The 21892-nt window shown below is 48.9% G+C and overlaps 1 protein-coding gene across 2 annotated transcripts in view; it reads left to right on the plus strand.

The window, feature by feature from the left end:
* The first annotated feature begins 21011 nt into the window (after nucleotides 1-21011).
* The window catches only part of Bach2 (BTB domain and CNC homolog 2), a 337625-nt gene continuing 336744 nt past the window's right edge, over nucleotides 21012-21892 (plus strand). For both annotated transcript variants that reach the window (XM_021650826.2, XM_060373441.1), the window contains exon 1: nucleotides 21012-21172. The gene's annotated coding sequence lies outside the window, so the exon portion shown is untranslated. The remainder of the gene's footprint in view (nucleotides 21173-21892) is intronic.

Here is a 21892-nt window from a genome sequence, read left to right on the forward strand (position 1 = left end):
CCCTTTAGGCAACTGTAACCATATAACTGCATCTTTCTAATCTGATGATAGTAATTTTACATTTCCTTCAAGAAAGAATGAAATGCTTTCTACCTTCAAACTAGTTTTTTTATTCATTGAAACTAGAGAAATCTGTATTTCTCAGTTTAAGACAACAGTTCCTATGGGAACAAAGTATCGCTTTCTCTTAGCAACCACTGCAGCTTTTGCAACATTGATAAACTTGGTTTCAACAGGAAACTACTTTCAGTAAGAGCTTATTGCTGCCATCATAGAAATAAAAACTGAAAGTCCTAAGCAGGATATAAAATTACATCACACAAATTATGAAAACTGTAATAATAACCTATGAACAAACCAAAAATACTTCAAAGAAACAATTTAAAACCGTGACTTACCTTCTTTGTGTCTAACTTTTCTAAATTTTTGTTTTGTGAGTAACTGACAGAAAACCCTAGACTGCAGTTAGGGAGAGGAAAGTGGGCGGACTGTGCAGGAAAGGTAGGTTTGTGTAAAAGCCCTGGCATGGCCAGCACCAACTTCACACCTATCTCTCTAAGGGCCAAAAACTTACCCACTTGGTCCCAGCTCTTTCTACAAAAAAGTTAAGTCCAAATTCATTAAAACTATCAATTTCCACAGTCCTGTGCTTTTAATTCCTCATTGGTGTTGACCCAGTGTTGAAATCAATCCATGAAAACCATGAAAACAATCATTACTTGGTCTTTTCAAAATCAGGTGCTTAGAAACTCTGTACCAAAGGCTCAGGGAACATCACGGAAGAACAGGTAGAAAGATTCCAAGAGTCAGAGGATCGGAACATCAGTGTTGATTCAGAGTCTTCTAAAGAATGACGTGGGTGGAGGAGGAAGGAGGGGTGGATCTAGGAAGAGTTGGAGGAAGGAGAGAGGAGTAAATGTGATCAAGATACCTTGTATGAAATTCTCAAAGAATCAATGAAAATATTATATTATTAAAAGAAACAGTTTGGGTCACAGCCTCATTTACCCCCCAGTGTTTACACTGCTTTCCACTCATCTGTATTTTTCTCCACCGCTGAGCACTCCTGAGACTCCGAATTGTATGTTCAAGTGCTGAAATCTTAGAAAGTATTCAGAACAAGGTGAGGGGTCCTCACCAGTACCACCAGTGCCGAGTGATGAAACTGAAGTTCGGCAGTTTTTGCTCTCTGGTACTTGCCTCACTCAGCACACAGTGCTCGCCCTGCTGCGTTAATCTTTGGTGTGGGTTCCACCCAAATTTTTTGTATCTTTGAGACTCATTCTGTGCCATCTGTGCCACCCTACGTGACTCATCTCTGCAGCATAAGTGACTCCCTACCACGTGCACAGCCTGACTCTCAGAGAGAGAAAATCTCCCCTCCTGCTGGAGGCTTGCGGCTTGCTCCCCGACAGACACGAGGCTTGCTTTGGCGTGTGCCACCGTGGCAGATCGTCCTCGAAGGACAGGAGAGCTATCAGTAAAGCAGGAAGACAAAGACCAGTTCCTGAAGTATTACGTTTAATGGTCATATTCCAAAGTCAGCATGTCTAGGCAAACACAGTGGATATATGTGCTCTTAGCCCTCACAAGGCTGACGTAGAAGGAACACGCGCGCACACGCACACACAAAACACACAATTCATCACCCCATGTGTTGACAAATCAGAGAAGAAAATGAGCAGGCTTTGGCTGAAGCCATCCTTCTTTGTCGAAAATGAACTTAGATCCACTGTTAAGCAAACGTGAAAAGAAAAGACATCATTGAGACATTGCTTCTTCATGACAAATGGAATTTCATAATTCAGAACAGCAACGTCTTTCCAAGATGGTCATTATTAAAACCGTATGTTAATTTATTATCAGGAGGAGGCAGCCCAATGATTGCTGGATTCTGAGTGTTTATGAGAGCTTTGAATGGGAGGGGCCTTCATATTATGCTGGATTGTTCAACCATGCCTCTCTTTGAACATATGTGCTGGGTTAAGAGAACAGGTGTGAACAAATCAGGATGCAGAAAGCTTGAAGTGGAGTATGTTTCAAAGGTGTTCTCACTTTTCAAAAGATTGCTTACACAATAGACTTTAAAGGGATGGTCCAGCCACATTCTGGATGGCATTGGCTCTGGTGTTCTCACTCTTGATTGTCTGTGTGTTCACTTCGTGAAAATTCATTGAGCCATGAACTTCTGATCTGTACCCTTTATGTATATTGTATTTTAGAGGGAAAAAAGCCTGCCTAAATACTCACTATATCTATAATCTAATGTATATACAAACTTTTATAAATATTGAGCTGCTATGTCTTTTGATGGCATGTTATAAAACTGAGGTGAAGAAAAGAAGAAGGAGCGGGACAGAACCCACCTCTGAAACCTCAGGAATGAGACCAACCTATGAAGCAGGAATGAAGAACTCAGCCAGGGTACAGTGGCATGCTTTGTCAGTAAAAAGCTGTGACCATCTGGTGATGCCACTTTTAGGGTTATGTCAGAGCTGACTATTATAACTAGTCTCCTTCTAAAAGAAGACAGATCAGACTCTTGACATGAAGCAATGTAGTTCTCCCACAAGACTGACTCTTCACTGCAGAGGGAGGTAGCGTAAAGTCATAAGTGCCAGGTTTTAAATACTGAACCGGGCAATTTTTGCTACACAGCACTAGGCATATTAACCTATCTGACCCTTAATCTGTTCATCTGCACAAGAGAGATCATCAGACCTACCCTGTGGAGTTGTTATGAAAATTATGTAAACAGGACACTTGACGTTCCAGGCTACTGCCCAGATCAATGGTAACAGCAGCAATTATTAGTATTCCAAAACATGAGAAGAGTGTGTGGGTGTCATTTGGAATCACTTAAATTATTTAAAAGCAAAATTGAATGTTATGGTCAAACTTTTTTTCCTGCAGGTTGCACAAAACAAAACAAAAAACAAACAAACAAAAAAACCAAAACCAAAAACAAAAAGCACATTGTGGAGCAGGAAGCGGTGCCTGCGTGTGAGAGGCCGCGGCTGCTGTACCTTCTAGAGTTTAGTAGCATGGGAAGCTGGAGGCTGAAAGCTCCAAAGTGATGCTGTGTGTTGGCGTGTAAACACTAAGTAGTAAATACAGCCCCCACCGCACTCCCAACACACTCAGCCTTCAATTTCCTTCACCGCAGTCGCCTAACTAGGGGTTTATTACCCTTGACCTGGGACGTAGAGCAGGAGAACAGAGCAGTCCATCGGGCAGGGCGTTTCCAAGCGAAGGTGTTTCTAAGCGAGCACGACCTTCACTCAAACCCAAATGCAACAATCAAGCTGTGTTTAGACAGGGTCTAGATTTTGATTCCTAGGTGTCTAAGTACTGAGAATTAGCCCACTCTACATCTTGGTTAGCATCAGTTAGATCTGAGTCTCCAGAAAGCGTTACTATGAACAGAAACCTATCCATATGGGACTCCTTTTTAAAATAACCTGGAGCCCACAAGCCTGAAGACGCTCCGAGAGGAGCCACCGCAGCCATTGCCATGTGCCCAGCTGCTTTCATAGCGGAGACTGCTGAACTGGAACCAGATTCGCCACGGTCAGGCTTGTCATGGCAAAGCTGGTAAATGAAACTGCTCTTGTTTTTAATTTCATTTCCTTTTTTATTGAAAAAAATCTGTTATTTGCTTTTCTAAACTACGCTAAAATGTAAGTTTGCTTCCCCGGTGCCAGTGCTGCCTGTTTGCACGGGATAAAACCCAACGACACATTATTAAAAGCAGCATGGTACAGTGCCCAGCCTGACTGTGAGAGCAGCCGAAGAAGACCCTCAGAATGAACCATCTGGAATTCACTTCCCAGTGCCGAAGGAGACTCGCAGAGGCCTCCATCCCAGTCTGTTTCAGGGCAGGAAGACAAGGCTAGGAATTCTGTCTCCATTTTAAAGAGGAAATCATCGAAAAGATGATTTAGTCTTTGATTCCTGCAAATTACTCAATGCTAACATTTTCTGGTTTCTAACCTTGACTCTATTGTTGATGCTCATTTTCATCATTCTCACATGTCTTTGTGCCTCAATTTCACCATTGTGAAACAGAAATAATACAAGCATGCTTTGTATCCCATAGTTGATGTATCCTTGAACGCTTTTGTGAACTGAATGTTGGAAAATAAAATCACAAACTTTGAATATATTAGAAAAGTATTTTCAGATGCATCTTTTTGACAAAAGAAGAATTCTGTATATCTTATTAAAAAAAAAAAAAAAGCCCAGAGCTCTGCGGTTAAGAGTTCTTACTGCTCTTGCAGAGGACCAGAGTTCATTCCCCAAAACCCAGGTCAGGCTCACCACCTTCTGCAGCTCTACCTTTAGGGGATCTGACACCATCTTCTGGCCTCCAAGAAGGACGCCTGCACTCACAGTCACATAGCTGCACACACACACACACACACACACACACACACACGAGGGGGGATTAAAGATAAAATTAATCTTAAAAATAAATTTAGTATTTTTAATTATTATTTTATTTTTTTCAATTTATTCATTTTATATCCCAATTGTGGCCCCCTCCTTCATCCCCTCCTGGTCCCTCCCTCTTTCCCCTTATCCCCTTTCCCTAGTCCACTGAAAGGGGAAAGTCCTCCTCCCCTGCCATCTGCCCATAGCTTATCAAGTCTCATCAGGACTGCCTGGATCCTCTTCCTTTATGGCCTAGCAAAGCTACATCACCAGGGGCCAGTGATCAAAGAGCAGGCAACAGAGTTCATGTCAAAGACAGCCCCTGCTCCCCTTACTCAGGAACCCACATGGAGACTGAGCTGCCTATGGGCTACATCTGAACAGGGGTTTAGGTCCTCTCCATGCATGGTCCTCCAATGATGCATCAGTCTCTGCAGGGCCCCCTGGGCTCAGATTTTTTTTTTTAGCTTTGTTGGTCTCCTTGTAGGGTTCCTGTCCCCTCTGTGTCCAGTTCTTAATATTGTTATCATGATAAATTGTGTCAGACAGACAGGATTTGAAACCATCTAGATGTCACATCTTCAAGTGTGGCTGTGAGAGGGTTTCCAGAGAGGTTTCACTGAAGAGGGAAGAATTACCCTGAATGTGGGATACACCACCCTGCTGGACTGAACAAACAGAAGAAAGTTGGCTGAGTACTAGCCTTCATCTTGTTCTGCTTCCTGAATTCAGGCGTGATGTGAGCAGCCATCTGAGGCCCTGCTCAGACGCCATGATGTACTGTCTCCTCCTAGACCATGAATTGAACCTTCCCGTCCTTACGTTGCCTTTGTCAGGTATTTTGTCCCAGCACTGAGGAAAGCAACTTATGTGAGACTATTCTTTTAAATTAGGACACATTTTAAAAGGGAGTGTACACTGATTTTGCAGGTATAAGTTGGGCCCAAGGATTTTTCTGGAGTCTTAGTCAATCAATGTCTTGTTGCTGTGTTAAGGTAGGAGAGGGAGGGTGGACAAACAGGGCGGACTTTTTGTAGGATGATTCTTGAGACATTAAAATCACTTCATGTTGTTAAGGGAACCACAGAAGCCTAAGCTGGAGAGATGGGAGGCCAGGGAGGAAGAAGAGCTTGGGCAGGAAGGAAGTGCAGCAGAAACGATGCAGGACTGGGCATGGCCACAAGGCTGAAGGAGAAGTGTGATGGACACACGGTGAATGAAGGGGGTGGAGACACTCAACTGAGGCCTGAGGCAGGGCGAGTCTGTGAGGCCTTACTAGTGGGGAGGTGATGCTGGGGTTTCAGCTTTACCCAGAGCAGGAGCCATTAGGAAGGTTTTGAATGGAGGAGTGAGTGACACTCCAACCCTTGAAGAAAACCTTCCTTCTGCGGTGTGAGGACAGACCTGGGTGGCAGCAATGGAGGCGTAGACTGGGACATCCAGAAAGAGAATGCAGTGTCTGCAGTAAGGTGAGGACTGGGGAAATGGTACTAGTGGCCAGACTCAAGCTAACATTTGAGGTAAGAACAGTAGTTAAGGCTGAAAGATGGAAAGTGGGGAGGGAGAGGAGCGGAGAATCGGGGTCCATTCTTAAGCATCAGAGCGAGGACAGAGCACCTTTCTCTCCTCCTGGCAGGACAGAATCTCCGCAGTTGCAGTGTTTTTAAGCACCTTGGTTCACCCTTCTCTCTCCCCAGGATCCCCCATCTTAAAGTCCTGTAACACACTGAGCCTAGTCCTCCTCGTTCTTGATCAGTTCTGAAGTTAAAGGGTTGGGCTTTTTAAGGCTGTATTGGCTCCCTTTCTGTTGGACCCAATCATCAAATCATTTCCCAAGCACTGAGGGCTGTCCCTGCCAGCAGAGCCTTTCCTTCTTTTCTGCCTCGACCACCTTCATTCCTGACTGCCTGTGGCCAGACACTATTGGCACCTCCTGTCTTGTATCCGGCTCTCTCCATCCATCCTGTACCTACTTGCAGATTCATTTTCCTGAAGTGAGACTTCCCAGCATTTCACACCACTGTTCAAAAACTACCGTCGCTTTCCTCATTAATGAAGACATCAAGGGCAAACATGAGGTCTGGCACTCAGAGTTGTCTGTCTCTGAACACTGGCCTGCTGGAGGAGCACTATCTACAGAGGAGGCAGGCTGCCTCGGCCATGGGGAAGAGCAGGAGGGAGGGAATGCTTACTGGTTGGGTCTGAGCACACGGAATTCGGGAGTGTGGGGCTGTCCCTGGACTACATGAAGATCTTCTGCAGAATGTCTCCTTAGAAGTGTCATCCAGATTTAGATCCAGGATACGGCTTGAAGGTGAACCTGGTATGTTTTGCCTGTGTCAAGCCTCCTTTTCTTTTAAGAAGGGACTGTGTCATTCTTAAATTCTCTTCCCTTTACCCAGTGATGAGTTCACGGCTTGGCACAAAATCCAGCGGTACCAAGCAGAGATCTTCCCAGTGGGTTGAGGTATGATGAGCTCTGGGGAAGAAAGTGTCATCTCCCCAGAGGGTATGGAGAGCCCATGAAGCCATAGGTGCCTGTATCCACCTTGTTTGGGCATACCAAGCAGCTCCTTGGGATCACAGCAACAAAGAGGAAAATGGAACACCACCAACAAAGGGCCGTGGACATTGCTGGCTGTAGCCCACGCGAAGGGAGCATAGAACACTACACTCACTGTCTCTATCACAGTGGACCAATGCTCCATTTCACCGAACCCGCCATTTGTCCAAGAAGCAGTCTTATCTACAGTGCCATCCAATCTAGCCTCATGCCTCTACTCAAGCCAGAGAGGACCTGCTGTGATCTGCTTATGCTTCTCTCCTCAGAACGGGTCATGGAGTCTTGGCTTCTCTGTGTGTCCTGGGCTCTGGAAGCACCATGGCAATGTCATTGTCCTTCTAGGCATCACAGTGTCACTCAGTGTGATTCTTCAGCTGTGTGTGGTCAGAGGTCAGGAGACATTCACCTTCCTTTCTGCATGTGGGATCTCTCTGCGGAGCTGGGGGCTCTGCATTATCCTAGGCCACCTGGCCAGGAAGTTCCAGGTACCCCATCTCTAGCTCCCCAGTACTGAGATTATAAACATGTGTCGTCACACCGTTACTGAGGATCAAACTCAAATCCCCAAGCTGTGTGGCAAGGATGTTAGTGGCTGACCTATCTCCCCGGCCACTATATAACATTTTGAAACTTCATCAAGATGAAATGTGACACCATTGTGCCACAGAGGTGGATACAAAGGCTATAAAGTGTCACCTCATTTATTCAGATCAAAAGCAGGGACACTGTGCTGTATGGGCGCCACTCCACAAGGTTTGAATTAGTAAGGTTTGGATTATCTGATAGTCCCACAATGGACTAATAAAGAGTATCTATTCATCACGAGAGCTGTGAACTGCTTTGAGATGTGCATGGTTTTGAATAAACTAATAATAGACTGAATGATTTTGTTACATTCCATTCTCTGTCTGGCCGGCTTCTCTCTGTGCCTTCCTAGAGAGAACGCAGGATGCCTTTGGATATGCCGCCTCTCTCATGCCATTATTGTTACTGTTTTAGAATACCGAATGTGACACGCGTGGCCTAGTGGCATTAATGCACCTTTCAAAAGTGCCCAGTTTTTTCCTTGGAAGTAATTTCAGCGGTGATAGGCTACAACTGGGTAATTTCTGATAAGCAATTAGCACATATCAAATCAAGCCGTATTATCCAAGGCTTTGTGCTGCCACTGCAGATATAGCAGGGGTTAGCCATTAAAAACATCAGTGAAAACTTCTGCTATTATTATGGAAGCAGTGGGCCATATTCAAATGGAGACAACTGAACCATTTAAACAAATGTATTTTTAATCACAAAATGTCACTCTTTTTCAGACCTGTGTTTCCTATGAATGTGCTGGAGATAATGTTGATAAGCTCAGGGTGGTGTTCTAAGAGCAGCTGAAGTCTCATTACGAAGGGCGGCAGTGGAGAACACAGCAGTGCTGAGGCTTGTGGGTCCTCACTGATGTGGTGAATCCCGGTGTTGCCTGAGTCGAAGACACATGCTGAGATGACAATGCAAATGGCTTCTGCTCTCCTACTCCACCGTTCATGCTCTGAAATGAAGAAGAAGAAGAAGAAGAAGAAGAGTGAGCTTAGAAATTTGTAGTGGTGGGTGTTTTGGAGGAGGGGTCCCAAGTTGATAATCCACAGACTAGCCCATTTGTGAAGTGTGGACGGATTTGAAATATCATCATGCTTACCCATCATAGTGCTTCTGAAGAGAAAATACTCACACATTATGCCCTAAAAGGAAAGGTTTGCATGGCCATGATGTGTTCCCACTATCACCAGCACCTCCAACTTCGTGACAGTTGATTGGACTTCTAGCCCATCCAAGGCAGCCAGTCCCTGTCTGACTAGCCAGCGATGCTAGCCAACAACTGGCCATCATCAGAATTATTCTTTTGCAAATTGATGCAGGATGATATAGTGAATTAGATATAGCAAACAAACAATTGAAACTGAAAAGGTATGTGGAGCCAACGTGACAAGTCAGCCTTAAAAAGAGCCACGCTCACCACTAGAGTTTTTAATAAACAAAAATTACAGGAATCTCTTGAATGGTGGTCCCAAAAGAACACTATAAACAGAGAAGAGATCCAAGAGGGAGGCTCAGAAGAAACCTCATGAGTGTAGAGTTTGGAGAGAAGAATAGTTTGGTAGTTTGAACTGCACCTGGAAGCGATGGGCTTTTTTTTCTAATCACCACTCCTGGGGAGGAGGGGGACACGAGCAAAGAGCTCTTCTCTTGGTGATAACCACCTCCATCAGAGACATACCTGCTGGGGAGAGCAGATGACCTGAGAGTCATCAGCGGTTGGGGCTGCTGAGAACCACAGAGGGTAGCCTTCGCAAATGTCACCAAGGGCTGGGGTGGCAGCCAGATCACAGGTGTTAGAGACACAGAAGGTGGAAGAGCCAATTCCTCTGTACGCTCTGAGGTGGGGCAGAGGCAAGGTTTGGCAGTGCAAGCTCCTAATCTACTGATATGGAGACAAGTCACCCAAGGAGACTCACCCAGGAGTGCCAGCTCATGGGACAATAGACATCAGGACTTCCTGCAGAGACAGACAAGTTTGCTGCTGTGAGAAGAGGGAAGCAGGGACACTTGGAGAAAAGCAAAGGCCACACTGTCCCCAGGAGATGGACCAGGATTATTGGCAGCTTTCAAACCTGTTTCCAGTTGAGCCCACTGGTTTCTTTGCAGTAATCCCACTACCCGTTTCTTGCAGCATCTGAGAAAGCATCTCCTTCTTGCAGCAGAAACACAATCTAATCAAACACCAAAAACCCCAAGGCAGAAATCGACCCATCATTCTTTGACCTCCAGCAAAATGACAGGTTGATGGAGTTTCCTGTCCTGTGTCCCCACCTTCAGTCCTGCCCGTGAGCCTGTCCTGGAACTGAAAGGCTTACACTAAGAACGGAGCGTGCTAGTCTGCTCCCCTCTGCTCTGCAGTTTATGAATGGGTCACGGACTAAGAAAAGTCGATTCAGTTAAACATCTACAGTGCTCCAGAGGCTTTGCTGGTCGCTGTCGCACTTGCCATCTCATTGGCTCACTTATGAATGAATGACTTCCCGTTGCGGAGTTTTAATGTCAATTTTATCAATGAAGAAACCAAAGCTCGGAGAAGTGAAATAAATGACAGTCATTGGAAATCGTAGACAGAGACTGGAACCTGGGTTTTTAATGAAGCCACGGCTGCTGTGAGCTACACCAGGCCAGTCCCAACTCAGGAGAGAAGAAATCTGAGTTTACCATATCACTCTTAGACTGGACTGAGGGAAACCGTAACACCAAGGGAAGGCTCCGGCGACTGGAAGAGAAGAAATGCGACATTTAAAAGAAGGGATGGGGCCATGACTCAGCATTTCTGAGGCCCCTGGTCTGGGTCTGATCCCACCATTCCCTCCATCCCATCACCCCCACAGGTGGAAAAGAGAGCAGAGCTGCACACAAAGCAGATTCACTGGCTGGAGAGGCAGTGCGGCTCACTAGTTGGCGGCTGTGCTCCGTGCCTGTGCTTTCTAAGGAAGCCAGCCTGGTCCTTACCAACCAGCACGCTGCACACCACGATTAAAAAGCAGGCACAGTTCAAAGCAGAATGAAGCGAGGCACTAAACCTGACAATCAGCTTTTGAAAGTAATTTGGCATTTTCTCAGCCTACAATCAAAATTTCTGTTCTTAATTTTCAGAAAATCTCACAGTGCACAATTGACTATTTTCCCCCAGTGCCATTTGCATCCGATGAGTATGTGGACTGGGCCCAGGCATCTGTGGGCGGAGGGTGACTTCATTGGTCTGGACAGTATCGCATACTGCTGATGACCGTGATACCTGGACTGTGTGAGTTCAAATCCTGCTTCTGATACTTGGTGGGGTACCTTTTGGAAATCAGTTCATTCCCAACTTCCCTATTTCTCAGGTTGATTAGAGTGACTAAGTTTCCCTCTACCAGAGTTTGAAAGGGTCTCCAAAATCTAAGGGTCTCCAAAATCTAAGGGTCTCAAAATGTTACAAAGTTTGGGGAAGTAAACCCGATCAGAAGAACGTGATTCGTGACTAATGGAGCTAATCTGGGAGTAGCTTTGTTATCGTGAAAATGGATCTGGCCCTCCCTTGCTCCTGCTCCCTCTCCCTCCTACTCTCCTTTTCTCAGACTTTGCAGCCTCCAGAGCATTGTGAGGCAAATTCCTGTGCCTAACAAACTGCCCAGGTGTTCTGGACAAGCAGTGCAGAGCAGGGGAAGATTGCCCCAGACGTGCATCCTTCATCATGAGACTCAGTGCGCAACAACCCGCTTCCACAGCTGGGTACAGAGGCTCAACAAGGGAAGATTTTGCCGATAGAGCACCCAGAAGAATGAGCTCAGTGTGCTAGCTCATGAGCCTGCTCTGTGACACTGTGCAAACGCTCCTGCCTTCAACCTGTACGACCCAGATGCCCCTACCCACCACCTAATATTCATGGATTATAAAGACATAATAATGGTTGAATCTAGGCTGGTTTATAGACTTTGTATAATCTCTATTAAAATCCCAAAGGCATTTTTGTGAGACATGAAAAAAAAATTCACGCTAAAATACATATGGCACACCAAACAGCCAATAAAAAAATCTTCAAAAGAAGACAAATTTGGAGGCCCAGTCTTTCTGATTTCAAATTTACTGCAAAAATATAGTAACTCAAACAGTATTGTGGTGGCAGAAATATAGACATGTCTACACCAGGGACTGCCTGGGAATTAGCTCTCACAAACAGAGTCACATATTTTTGACAAGCTTGATGGGGCCATTTAATATGGCCAGAGCAGTCTTTACAACAAATGTCACTGAGAAAACACATATAAAAGAATAAAATATGACCTTTACCTTACATTGAACACAAAAATAACTAAAATTAAAAAAGAAAAACCTAAATATAAGTGCTAAAATTGATATAAAGGAAATTCTTGGCGAGGAACTGGGTGGTAATTTTCTTGGGTATGACACCAAAAGTATAGTAAAATTAAAAAAAAAGATAAGTGAAATAGATAAATAAGGTTACATCTAAATTTTAAATTTCCATTTAAGGATGCAGTCAACATAGTGAAAAGGAGAGCCATAGGGCAGCGGAAACATTTGCAAGTCATGTCAAGAGATTGACATCCAGACTTCTTTATACTCCAGTTCACAGTTCAGCCCTATCAATACATGAGAAGTGAAGTGGGCTTGAGTAGACAGTTCTCCAAAGAATATACAGGAGCAGGCAGCAAGTTCATAAAAGATGCCCACTGTCACTAACACCAGGGAGATGCAAATCAAAGCTACAATGAAATGCAACCTGTTCTAGTTTCATTTCTGTTGCTGAAATAAAATATCCGGACAAGAAGCAAATTAGGAGACCAAGGTTGACTTCAGCCTACAAATCCAGATTATAGAGCACTGTCAGAGGGAAGGGCGGCTGCAGGGCCTGGGGCTGTTGGCTGCATGGCATCAGTCAGGAGCAGAGAGAAATGAATGCATGCCTGCTTGCTTGCTTGTTCGCTCATGCTCAACTCAATTTCTCTACTCTTACACAGTCAGGACACCCTGCCTCGGGAATGGTGACACCCACAGTGGGCTGGGCCATCCTGCATCAAGCAGCTTAAGCCAACATGCCAGACATGTCCACAGCCCAACCTGAATTAGACTATGTCTCGCTGAGACTTTCACAGGTGATTCAAGGCCTGTCACATTGACAATGAAAGCTAACCATCATACTACCTAATCACCATAGGATGGCTACTATCACATACACATAAACACGCGCACATACACGGACACAGGTGCACACACACACACACAGACACTGTTTCTCTGGAGGCACAGTAGGAGTGCGGGCTGTAGACTAAAGGGTATAATTGCATTTCATGATCTGTATTTGGTTCTTTTTTATTTCTTTGACCCTGGGGCTTTATGCACAATGGTAACTAAGCTACAGCCCAGCCCCTGATTTTGATCTTGTTCCAGTAAGAGTCAGTTGATGAAAATTAATAGGGCGTCTGAATTGGATGGTAAATGACACAGCAACGCCAACGTCTTGACTTATCAGTTGGTCATGCAGCATTGCTGCCTCAGACAACGTGCACTGGTGCATTTAGGATGTGATGGAGCCGCGTGCTGATAACATTCTGAGAAGGAGGGGGAACGAGAACAGAGCATAGTGACACACGGATGAAGCTGCCACGCTGAAACCCATGACTTTACATGCTAACCTAAAAAAAATCAGTTAAAAGTTTAGATGAAATAAAATATTCAGAAAAAAGAATAATGGCAATGGGCGTGCGTATTAAACAGACAGAAAGCAGGCTGAGGAGATGGCGCACAGCACACGCTGCTCTTACACACGCAGCACGCGGCTGGTGGCTCACAACCTCCTCAAACTCCAGCTCTAAGGGGTCTAATGCCGTCTCCTGGAGTCCAGAGGTAATGCACCGACATGCACACACTGCCCCCAAACATTATCAGAAATAACAAAAATAAATATTAAAGCAGAAAATGTGCTAAAGTGTTAGCAGCCAGGACATCTGACCTAAGCACGTATGGTAGTTGTGTGTGCCGCTCTTGCAGTTTTTCTGCACAGCTTTTCACATTATTTCAAGCTTGTGTGTGTGCGTGAACATGTATGTGTGCATTTATCTGGGCATGCATGTGTTTGCATGTCAGACAAAGTCTATCCATACAGCCGTGACAATTTTCTGTTATTGAAATTAATTCACAGGCCAAGCAGCAGGTACCAGATAAACATGCTATCTGTCATTGAACTTGAAAAAAGTAAGATTTGAAATTCAAAATAATATATTGTTTGTTTGGGTTTCCAGAATGATGTCAGCTTTTGTAAAAACAACGGTGGGGGGTTACAGTGAATTAATGCACAGCCTTCTTCGACACCAGCTCTTTCTGTAAGGTTAGCATGCCGGGCCTTGAACTTGGGAACTTGGATTCTGTCTCTGGACCACAGCCCAGACCTAATCCTGAGAGTCGTCGCCCATCAATCCGAGTTTCACAGCACCAGACTCTGCAGCTTCAGAATATTAGCCATAAAGACTTGCCGTCGGGAGCCTGCCGTTGACCAGACCGGGGAAGCTACAGATGCCAAGGTGCTGAAGTGGAGGAGGGGCACTGTACACCCAGCATGCTTCAGCCCAGGGCACCAAAAGCCTGTTTCCAGTCAAGCCACAGGCGCTGTGTGTGGCCCTGGAGGCCAAAGAGGGCACTCCTTTGGGGAGTGGGAGTGGGTGGGCCTACCTTTAGGTGTGAGTGCGGGCAGACCTACTTGGGGAACATATTAGGAAAACACAGAAACAGGTGAGGCCGACTCGAGTTCTCTGATTCTCTGAGGGTGCAGCACACAGCTACAGTCCAGGCCCTGGAGGAGTAAAGGCTCCATGAGGACACCCGGCTTCTCCTAGTCACGCTGCTCTGAAAGCTACAGGTGGCCGCACGTCAGCCGTGCCACCCAGCACATGGCTGTTAGCACTGTTAGGGTTGGATGCCCTCGTGTAATTATATCACATAAACAATTCTTAAAAATAGATTCGAAACTGTAAGTATGGTCTTGCTGATTCTTTGGGGAAATTGCTATAGGGTTAGTGAACTCAACTTTCCGTATCCCATGAGAAGTCCTAAGTCGGGTTGGAAAAATAGTTCAATTTCAAGTGTTTTATTAAAAAAAAAATCACTGAGGCTTTCTTTTCACAGACTTGAAAATTGTCAGGCACTTATATCTATGGCCAAAGCTCTACCTTTCTTTAAAGCAATGATGTAATGAATCTTAAATCAGTTGTTAGGTGGGAAATGTCTTTTTAAAGTGTGCAGCATGAAGAGGTGCCGATTAACTTATTAATGTGAAAAACATCCAACAAGCAAAAGAGGAACAGATTTGTCATTGCTCTTATGCTGGAACAAAAGAAAAGGGATCTGTTGCTGTCGTTACTTTGTTCATCTTAATTTGAACTCAGCACCTCCTTTCCTGTTTTGTAGGGACAAAGCAAACAAGCCCTCACCTATCTCTCACATGTATCCTCCATTTCTTGGTTTTTCTCTGTAACCCAGTCGGTTTTCAAGGCCCGCTTTGCACGGTGCTGATTTAGGTGACTCTACTGCACCCGAAATGTGCATTCAGTGTCCACACTTCAAGCCTTCCCCTACCGGGGCTACTTCCTGATACATCCTCCTCTACCCACAATGCTGCTGCTGTTTCCCGTTCTATTTTCTCGACCCTCCCCTCCACCCCTGCTCAGGTGCCTTCCTCAGTACCAGTTTTTGGCTCTTCTGGCTTCTTCTCCTGTGCAGCCCTCTCCACCCCCTGCAGTGAGTCCACACAAGGGCATCTTACCAAGCAGCTCCTTCCGCTGGACCTTCTTTTGTCAGGAATCTCTTCCCAGGCCCCACGCTGAAACACCCTTCTCCTGGCCTTTCTCACCAACCCAATTCTACCTTCCTGCTTGCTCTGCGGGCACCAGTCCTGTGAATTTCTTGTCCTTTACACCCATTCCAGATGCTCCTTAAAATTCCAGATTTGAATTCTGAACACGGTTTCTTTGTTATTATTTTGTATGTATGCTTATGATGTGTGTGTGTGTGTGTGTGTGTGAGTGGGTCAGAGGACAGCTGTCAGGGGTTGGTGCTCTCCTCCTCCGTTGAGGCGGGTCAGCCCTACTGCTTCTGCCATGCTCTGCACCCCAGGCCAGCTCGCTCAGGAACTTCTGGTTGGCTGATCCTCCTGTCTGTCTCCCATCTCATGTGAGGAGAGCCAGGATTGCAGATGTGTGCCACCACGTCTCCCTTTTTAAAAATGTGGTTTCTGTGGACCACGTCCAGGTCATCAGGTTTGCATAGCAATTGCTTTTACCCCGAGACAAAGTCCCACTTCTGACCCTTGTCCCCTTGACTCTATCCTCTGATTCCTTTCCCTTCCTCCTACATCCTGGCTGAATCTTCTAGTTAAGACTCCTATCCTTCTGCCCTCCTGTTCTTCCTTCCTGTTTGTCATCTTCCATATTCAAGTGTCCCCTAACCCATCACTCTCTCCCCTCCACCTGCCTGGTCCCTTGCCCTGCTAACTATTTCGGTTTGGGTTCTGGGGCTCCAGATTTCATTTCCAGCTCCTTGCCCTTATGAACACGTCATTGGAAAAATATAAGGAGAATTTTGTGGTATGGATGAAAGTAAGTCTCCAAACTGCTAGTCCATGTCTACCCTTCCAAGTGTGCATCCTGGTATGATATGACCTGTAATAATCTCAACTCAGGACTCCAATTCGAATGGGAGCAACCTCCTGACAGCTTTAATAAGTCCTTCCATCTTCTAAAACCAAGCTCTGTTATCACCACCTCCGGGAAGCCATGCCCTTTGTCCTATTCAGACCTTAGCGTGGCGTGCTGAAGAAGTGTCTACCTTCTCACTCGTCCATTAAACGTGTGCAGTTCAAAGGCAGAAGAGGCTGTCAGGCAAACAGCATGATAACTGGAAGGCAAATCTGCGTCTCACCTCAGCTACGCCGGGAAACGGTGCTCTGTTGCCTGTAGTGCACTCATTATTGTTCACAACGCAGGGGAAAGGGAGAGTGGGAAATCACTCTCCCAGGGGTCCATAAAGCAGCAAGGTGTCCATAAAGACATGTTAAAGACACAAGCTCGGAAAGCCTGCTGCCTCTCCTGGCAGTGCTGCTCTCTTCCCCTCAGCTCCCACACTCACCTTCCTCCACCATCTGCTGATGAAGCCCACATCCTCTCCCCTGTGGACACATCCACTCAGACAAGGGCTGGCCAGGCTTCTCAGAGCCACAGCCCATTCTCCTTCCTGGCCAATCACACTGCCTTCCCACCTTGCCAGGGATATGCTGTCCCTACATTTATGTGAGGTCCGCTCTGACACAAGAGTTTCACCCAGAAATTACCCCTCTGCCTTAAGAGCCATAGTTTCCACCTTGAGGGTTCACTGACCCCCAATAAGCTCTGCTTTCTCCCTTAGCCGTGTCCAAGTTTTCCTTTCACAACAAAGCGTTTAACACTATTGAACACTCTTCCACCTAGGCCAGGCTTGCTCTCCACCTCCAGTCCCTTTGTCAAAGATGCAAAGGACGCCACACTGACACACTTCACCCCACCCCCACCCGCAGCATCGTCTCAGCTGGTCACGGCCTGTTTTCCAAAGTGTGCTGTGTGCTTGGTGTCCTGCATGCTGGACACCTCTCTCCCTATGGCTGCTGCTCCTCAGTCTTCCTCATCGTCTTCATCTTCTCAACCTCTGACCTACACACACACACACACACACACACACACACACACGGCATCTCTCCTCAGTCTTAATGCCTCTATCTTGCTGCTTTCTCGTTTCTCCACTGAGCTGCCCGGTGTGTCAGTGGGAACCAGCTGCTCGAGTTTCCCTCCTGTCCCCACCCAGTTCTCCAGTAGCTTCCTCACGAAATAGAATCTCCATTGGCTAAGCTGCAAATCCAGAAGGTCCTGAGTGCTTTTCTTTCACAGTCCACAGTGGGATCCTCGGTAGAGCCTGTCTGATTCCTTTGTACATGTCTAGATTCTGGCTGTGGCCATGATTCTAGTCCCTTCCCCACCCCAACTGCCTCCCACCTGCTCTCTCTGCCTCCATTCTTGACTTCCTTCTGTCTAGCAAACAGAGCGACCCATTCAGAGCCCAGGCCAGTTGTGTTTGTCCTCTACAGACCTCTTGTACAGGCCTCTCCACTTTGCTTCAGCATGCCAGGATCCATATTCTCTCCTCGCCAGGAGGTGGGCAGGAACTTCCCCACAAGTGTTGGCTCCAAGGGAAACAGATCAGAAAATAAGACACCAAAGGCTGGTCCTGACCCTGAGACCTCACCTCATGTGAAAGTCTGCTGGTGGCCCCTTGACTCTCATGCCTGCTACTCTCCTTTCTGTACCCAGGCTCTGTGGCTCATTGGGTGCTTTTATTCCACGGAAGTGTGCTAAGTCTACTACACCCAAAGACCTTCAAATCACCCTTGAAATCCAGAAGCTTTTCTCCCAAGACAGCTGAAGGGATCACCATCTTGCTGCATTCACATCTCCCCTCGAGGGTTCCCTCACTTAGGAGGTTTATCTGACGCAATCATCTAACCTAAGAGCAGCACCAACCCCATCACTCAGCGTTTCCTTCAGCCCCTGGCATTGTATCATACAATCTGACTACAAGCATGGAGCTTGGCTCCTTGTCTTTCTCTGTCCCCATCCCAGTCTGATCAGGATGCTTGGTTCCACTTAACGGGTGGTATAGCCACTGCTGAACCAATCACATCTCCACCTCCTGAAATGCCACCATTCTCCCAAGTGTCACCTGTGCATTGCTAAGGTAAGGTTTTACAGCTTAGACACGTGTCCTAATTCTGGTTTTGGAAGAATAAGGGTGGCCGTAATTCGGAGGCGCTTGCCTCAGGAGGACTGCACTCTTCCAAGCAGAGCTCCCTTAGCTAACGTGGCTCCTCCTGGCTTCAGACTTGGTGCTCTGTTCTTAGCTTCCCACTTCTTTCTGCCTCATTCACGGTATGCACTTAAAATTGTCCCTCCTGTTTTGCCATAATGTCTTAACACCATCAAGGCCCACAGAATGCCCTCCTCAGTCCTTTGCTTGGTAAATATCTCATTTTTTTTTTCTTTTTCAACCATATCATGCTTAGAAAAAAAAATCATTCTCAGGGTCAAACACATGCATAGGTAATTGTGGAGGTGGAAGAAAAGTTTATCCAAAATGGTTGAATGTTCCAGGCATGGAAAATAAATGGACCTCTACTCAGGTTACTGGCAGACACACACAGGGAGAAAGAAAATCCTGCATCTGTTTCCCATTGTAAATAGCTAAAGGCCACAACCCAGAGATTGGCCCGCAAGCAGGATGAAGGTGCTGTGGCTGCTGACAGCCTGACCTCCGCAGCGCCTGGGGAAAGCACTTGCTTTGCCATTACTATGTCTTGCCTATTTGTGAGTGTGGCATCTGGAGTTTAATTCAAAGAACTACTTTTAACTCCTGAAAACAAAAAAAGTAGAACAACTAACCCCTTTCTTCTTCAACGTCCCCAAACACAAAGACTTTGTCTTCTTCACAGCCATAGAAGATACAAAGTTAAGGCTGCAGAAGACACCCTCTGCAAATGAATTACTCCAGCATCCTCTTGCAGCTTTGGTTTGCTTTTAATTTTCATTTTCCATCTTTGGGCAGGTAGACTAAAGAGAAGCACCTAGTAGCCACTGTGGTAATCCTCTGAACCTAGAAAGCAGGGGATAAAATCACTTTGCTGCAGTGGCCCCCTGCTTGCCTTCCGGACACTGGTGTCCCAGCCACACTACACAACCTAGCAGACAAGGACACTTGATAAGAAATGCCTTTAAACATTCCCATCGGGAAGGTTCTGCAGCTTGGCTCAGGCGGGCGTGTGAAGGAAACATTTATTGATGCTATTAAAAGGCATAAAGCTTTTTAACCAATCTGTGTTTGGAAGAATGAGGACCACCCATGGCTGTAAGAAACCATCAGGCAGCGCAGGCCAGGATCAGCATTCTGCCCTGGCTGGAAGTTGCGTTGGATCTTCGATACACCGCATTTGTTTCAAGGCGGACAAGGTCAGGAACCAAGAGACCGAAGGCTCTGAGACTTTGCTAACCCGAAAGCCAGGTCAGCAGAGAAAGTTCGAGTCCAGGTACCCATCAAGGCAGGACAGCAGTTAGAAAAAGCAGCTCAGGCCCCGTCCTCCTGCAAGGAGCCATTGCTTAGTTTTACACAGAGGTTCCAGAAGGAGCCACTGAAAAGAGCGCTGGGGCAGCCCTGTGGACGGCATCACAAGCCTCCCAGGGCGACGCTTCCTCAGCCTATACCAGCGCCCATTTTGCAGGGGGTTTATGATCCTCCTCTCAGCAGAGCCAGCCAAAGTTTTATAATCTTCATTAAAACCCAGCACCACGTGTAATAATACGAAGCCCTGCCCTACACCAGGGCCCAGGTTATAGGTGCTTAGGGAAACATGGCAGTTTCCTGGCCGTGGCGAGGGGTAAGGTTGCAGGCACCAGCGCACCACCGGCACAACCGCATTTTACTGCCGACGTCGTTCGGCCTAAGTCCCAATTACTGCCTTTAAATTTTCGACTACCACTAGCAAGCCTCCTCAGGCCCACGACGGCTTCAGGGGCGGCCGCACCCTGACAGCATCAGAGGGGCAGGCAAGGGGAAGGGGGGCTGCCGGAGCGCAGAGGGGTGCGGACGGAAGGGGGCTCTTCTTTTGGAATAGGAAACAGTTCCTGGGTGGGGTAGGCCTTTTGGACCGCTTTCGCAGGGAGCTCTGTCAAGGCCCACTTCCCACAAAAGGCGGCAGGTTCAGCTCTCCGGGGATCCTGGGCTCCTCCGGTCCCACCGCAGCGGGAACGTCGCGTTCCGCGTCGGCTTCTCCCTTTCCTGGGTGCCCGCGGCTCGGGCGACGTCCCCACGTGCCACACGGGCCTTCGCCGCTGCGGGGGCCCCGGCCTGCCCCGCGAGCCCCGACTTTCAAGGCCGGCGCGAAGCTAGGCGGAGCGAGGCCGCCGTCCGGGCGGGGACGGCGGGGCTCTCGGGGCGGCGCAGCCGGCACAAAGCCGGGGGCCCGGCGTCCGCGGCGGCGAGAGGCGCGCCCCCTCCCCAGCCAGCCGGCGAGGCGCGCGCCCGCCCGCCCCGAGCGCGCCATTCGCGGAGCGGCTTACGCCAGTCGCCCGGCGTACGGCGCCCCAGCGGCCGGGGAGGTGCGCTGCCCCGCTCCCGTAAAGTTATTGTGAATGGGGAGCGGGTGACGTCAGCGCCGAATGTCAACAATGTAGCGATTGAGAGTGTGGGCGTTCCGGGAGAGCGCGAGCCGCGCGGCGCACAGCAGCCCCGCCGCCGCCGCCGCCTCAGCAGCAGCCCCGCGGCCGCTCGCCGGCTGCGGTCGCCCCCGCGCCCCGGCCCCCGCCCGCCGCCGCCCCCCCGCCGCCCCCGCCGCGCGCCGCCGCGCCCCTCCCCCGCCCCGGACCCGGGGGGCTGCGAGCGAGCTGCCATGTGATGCGCGAGCCCTCCGCCTGCTCTCGGTGACCCCCAGGACCGCCCACCACGCCGGCGGCCGGGAGGGGGCTGCGGGCCGGCCAGGCGCGGGCGAGCCCGGCGCAGGAGGACCAAAGTTCCCGGGAGGTGAGTGCCCGAGCGGGCCGCGGCGGGCGGCGGGGCAAGTTTGCGCGGGGAGCGGGCGCGCGGGGCGGCGGGGCCGCGGCGGGCGGCGGGTCCCCGCCCGCGGCGCCTCCTGGCATTTTCTAGGAACGGGAGGGGGGCGGGAGGCGCGCGGAGGCGGCGGCGCGGCGGCGGGGCGCGCTCTCCCGCCCGCCTGTTGACGGCGGCCGAGGCGGCATTGTATCGCGCCCGCGTCGCCGGCTGTTTTGGACCGGCAGGGGGAGGAGGAGCCGAGGGTAGTAAGTCAGCGGCGCGGCGGGGGGAGCGCGGCGGGAGCCGCCGCAGCTGTCAGGCCCGCCCGCCCGGCCTCCGGCCCCTGCCCGCCGCGGCCCCGCCGCCCGCGCCCCGGAACGAGGCAGCCGGGCGCCCGGGCGCAGCCGTGCCCGGGGGAGCTCGCGGCTCCCGAGGGGGACACCTTGCAAACCGCCGCCCCCGCCCCCCAACGTCCCACAGCACACGTCCACACCTGTCCGCGACCCCCCAGGGCTCCACCCAGGAGGCGAGTTCAAGGAAGGGACAGCTCGCCGCACCTCCCCGCGCCGCGGCCCCCGAGTCCTCGCAGTTCGCTCACCGGCAGGGTGCTGGGGAGGCGAGCGGCGCGGAGAGGGCGGCGGGCGGCGCTCCCGGACTCCCCCCGGGGCCCGCGGGACGGGACCCCGGCGTCCGGGCGGCCGCGGGCCGGGC

This window comes from Meriones unguiculatus, chromosome 20 (genome assembly GCF_030254825.1).
Source record: "Meriones unguiculatus strain TT.TT164.6M chromosome 20, Bangor_MerUng_6.1, whole genome shotgun sequence".
Taxonomy (NCBI): Eukaryota; Metazoa; Chordata; class Mammalia; order Rodentia; family Muridae; genus Meriones; species Meriones unguiculatus.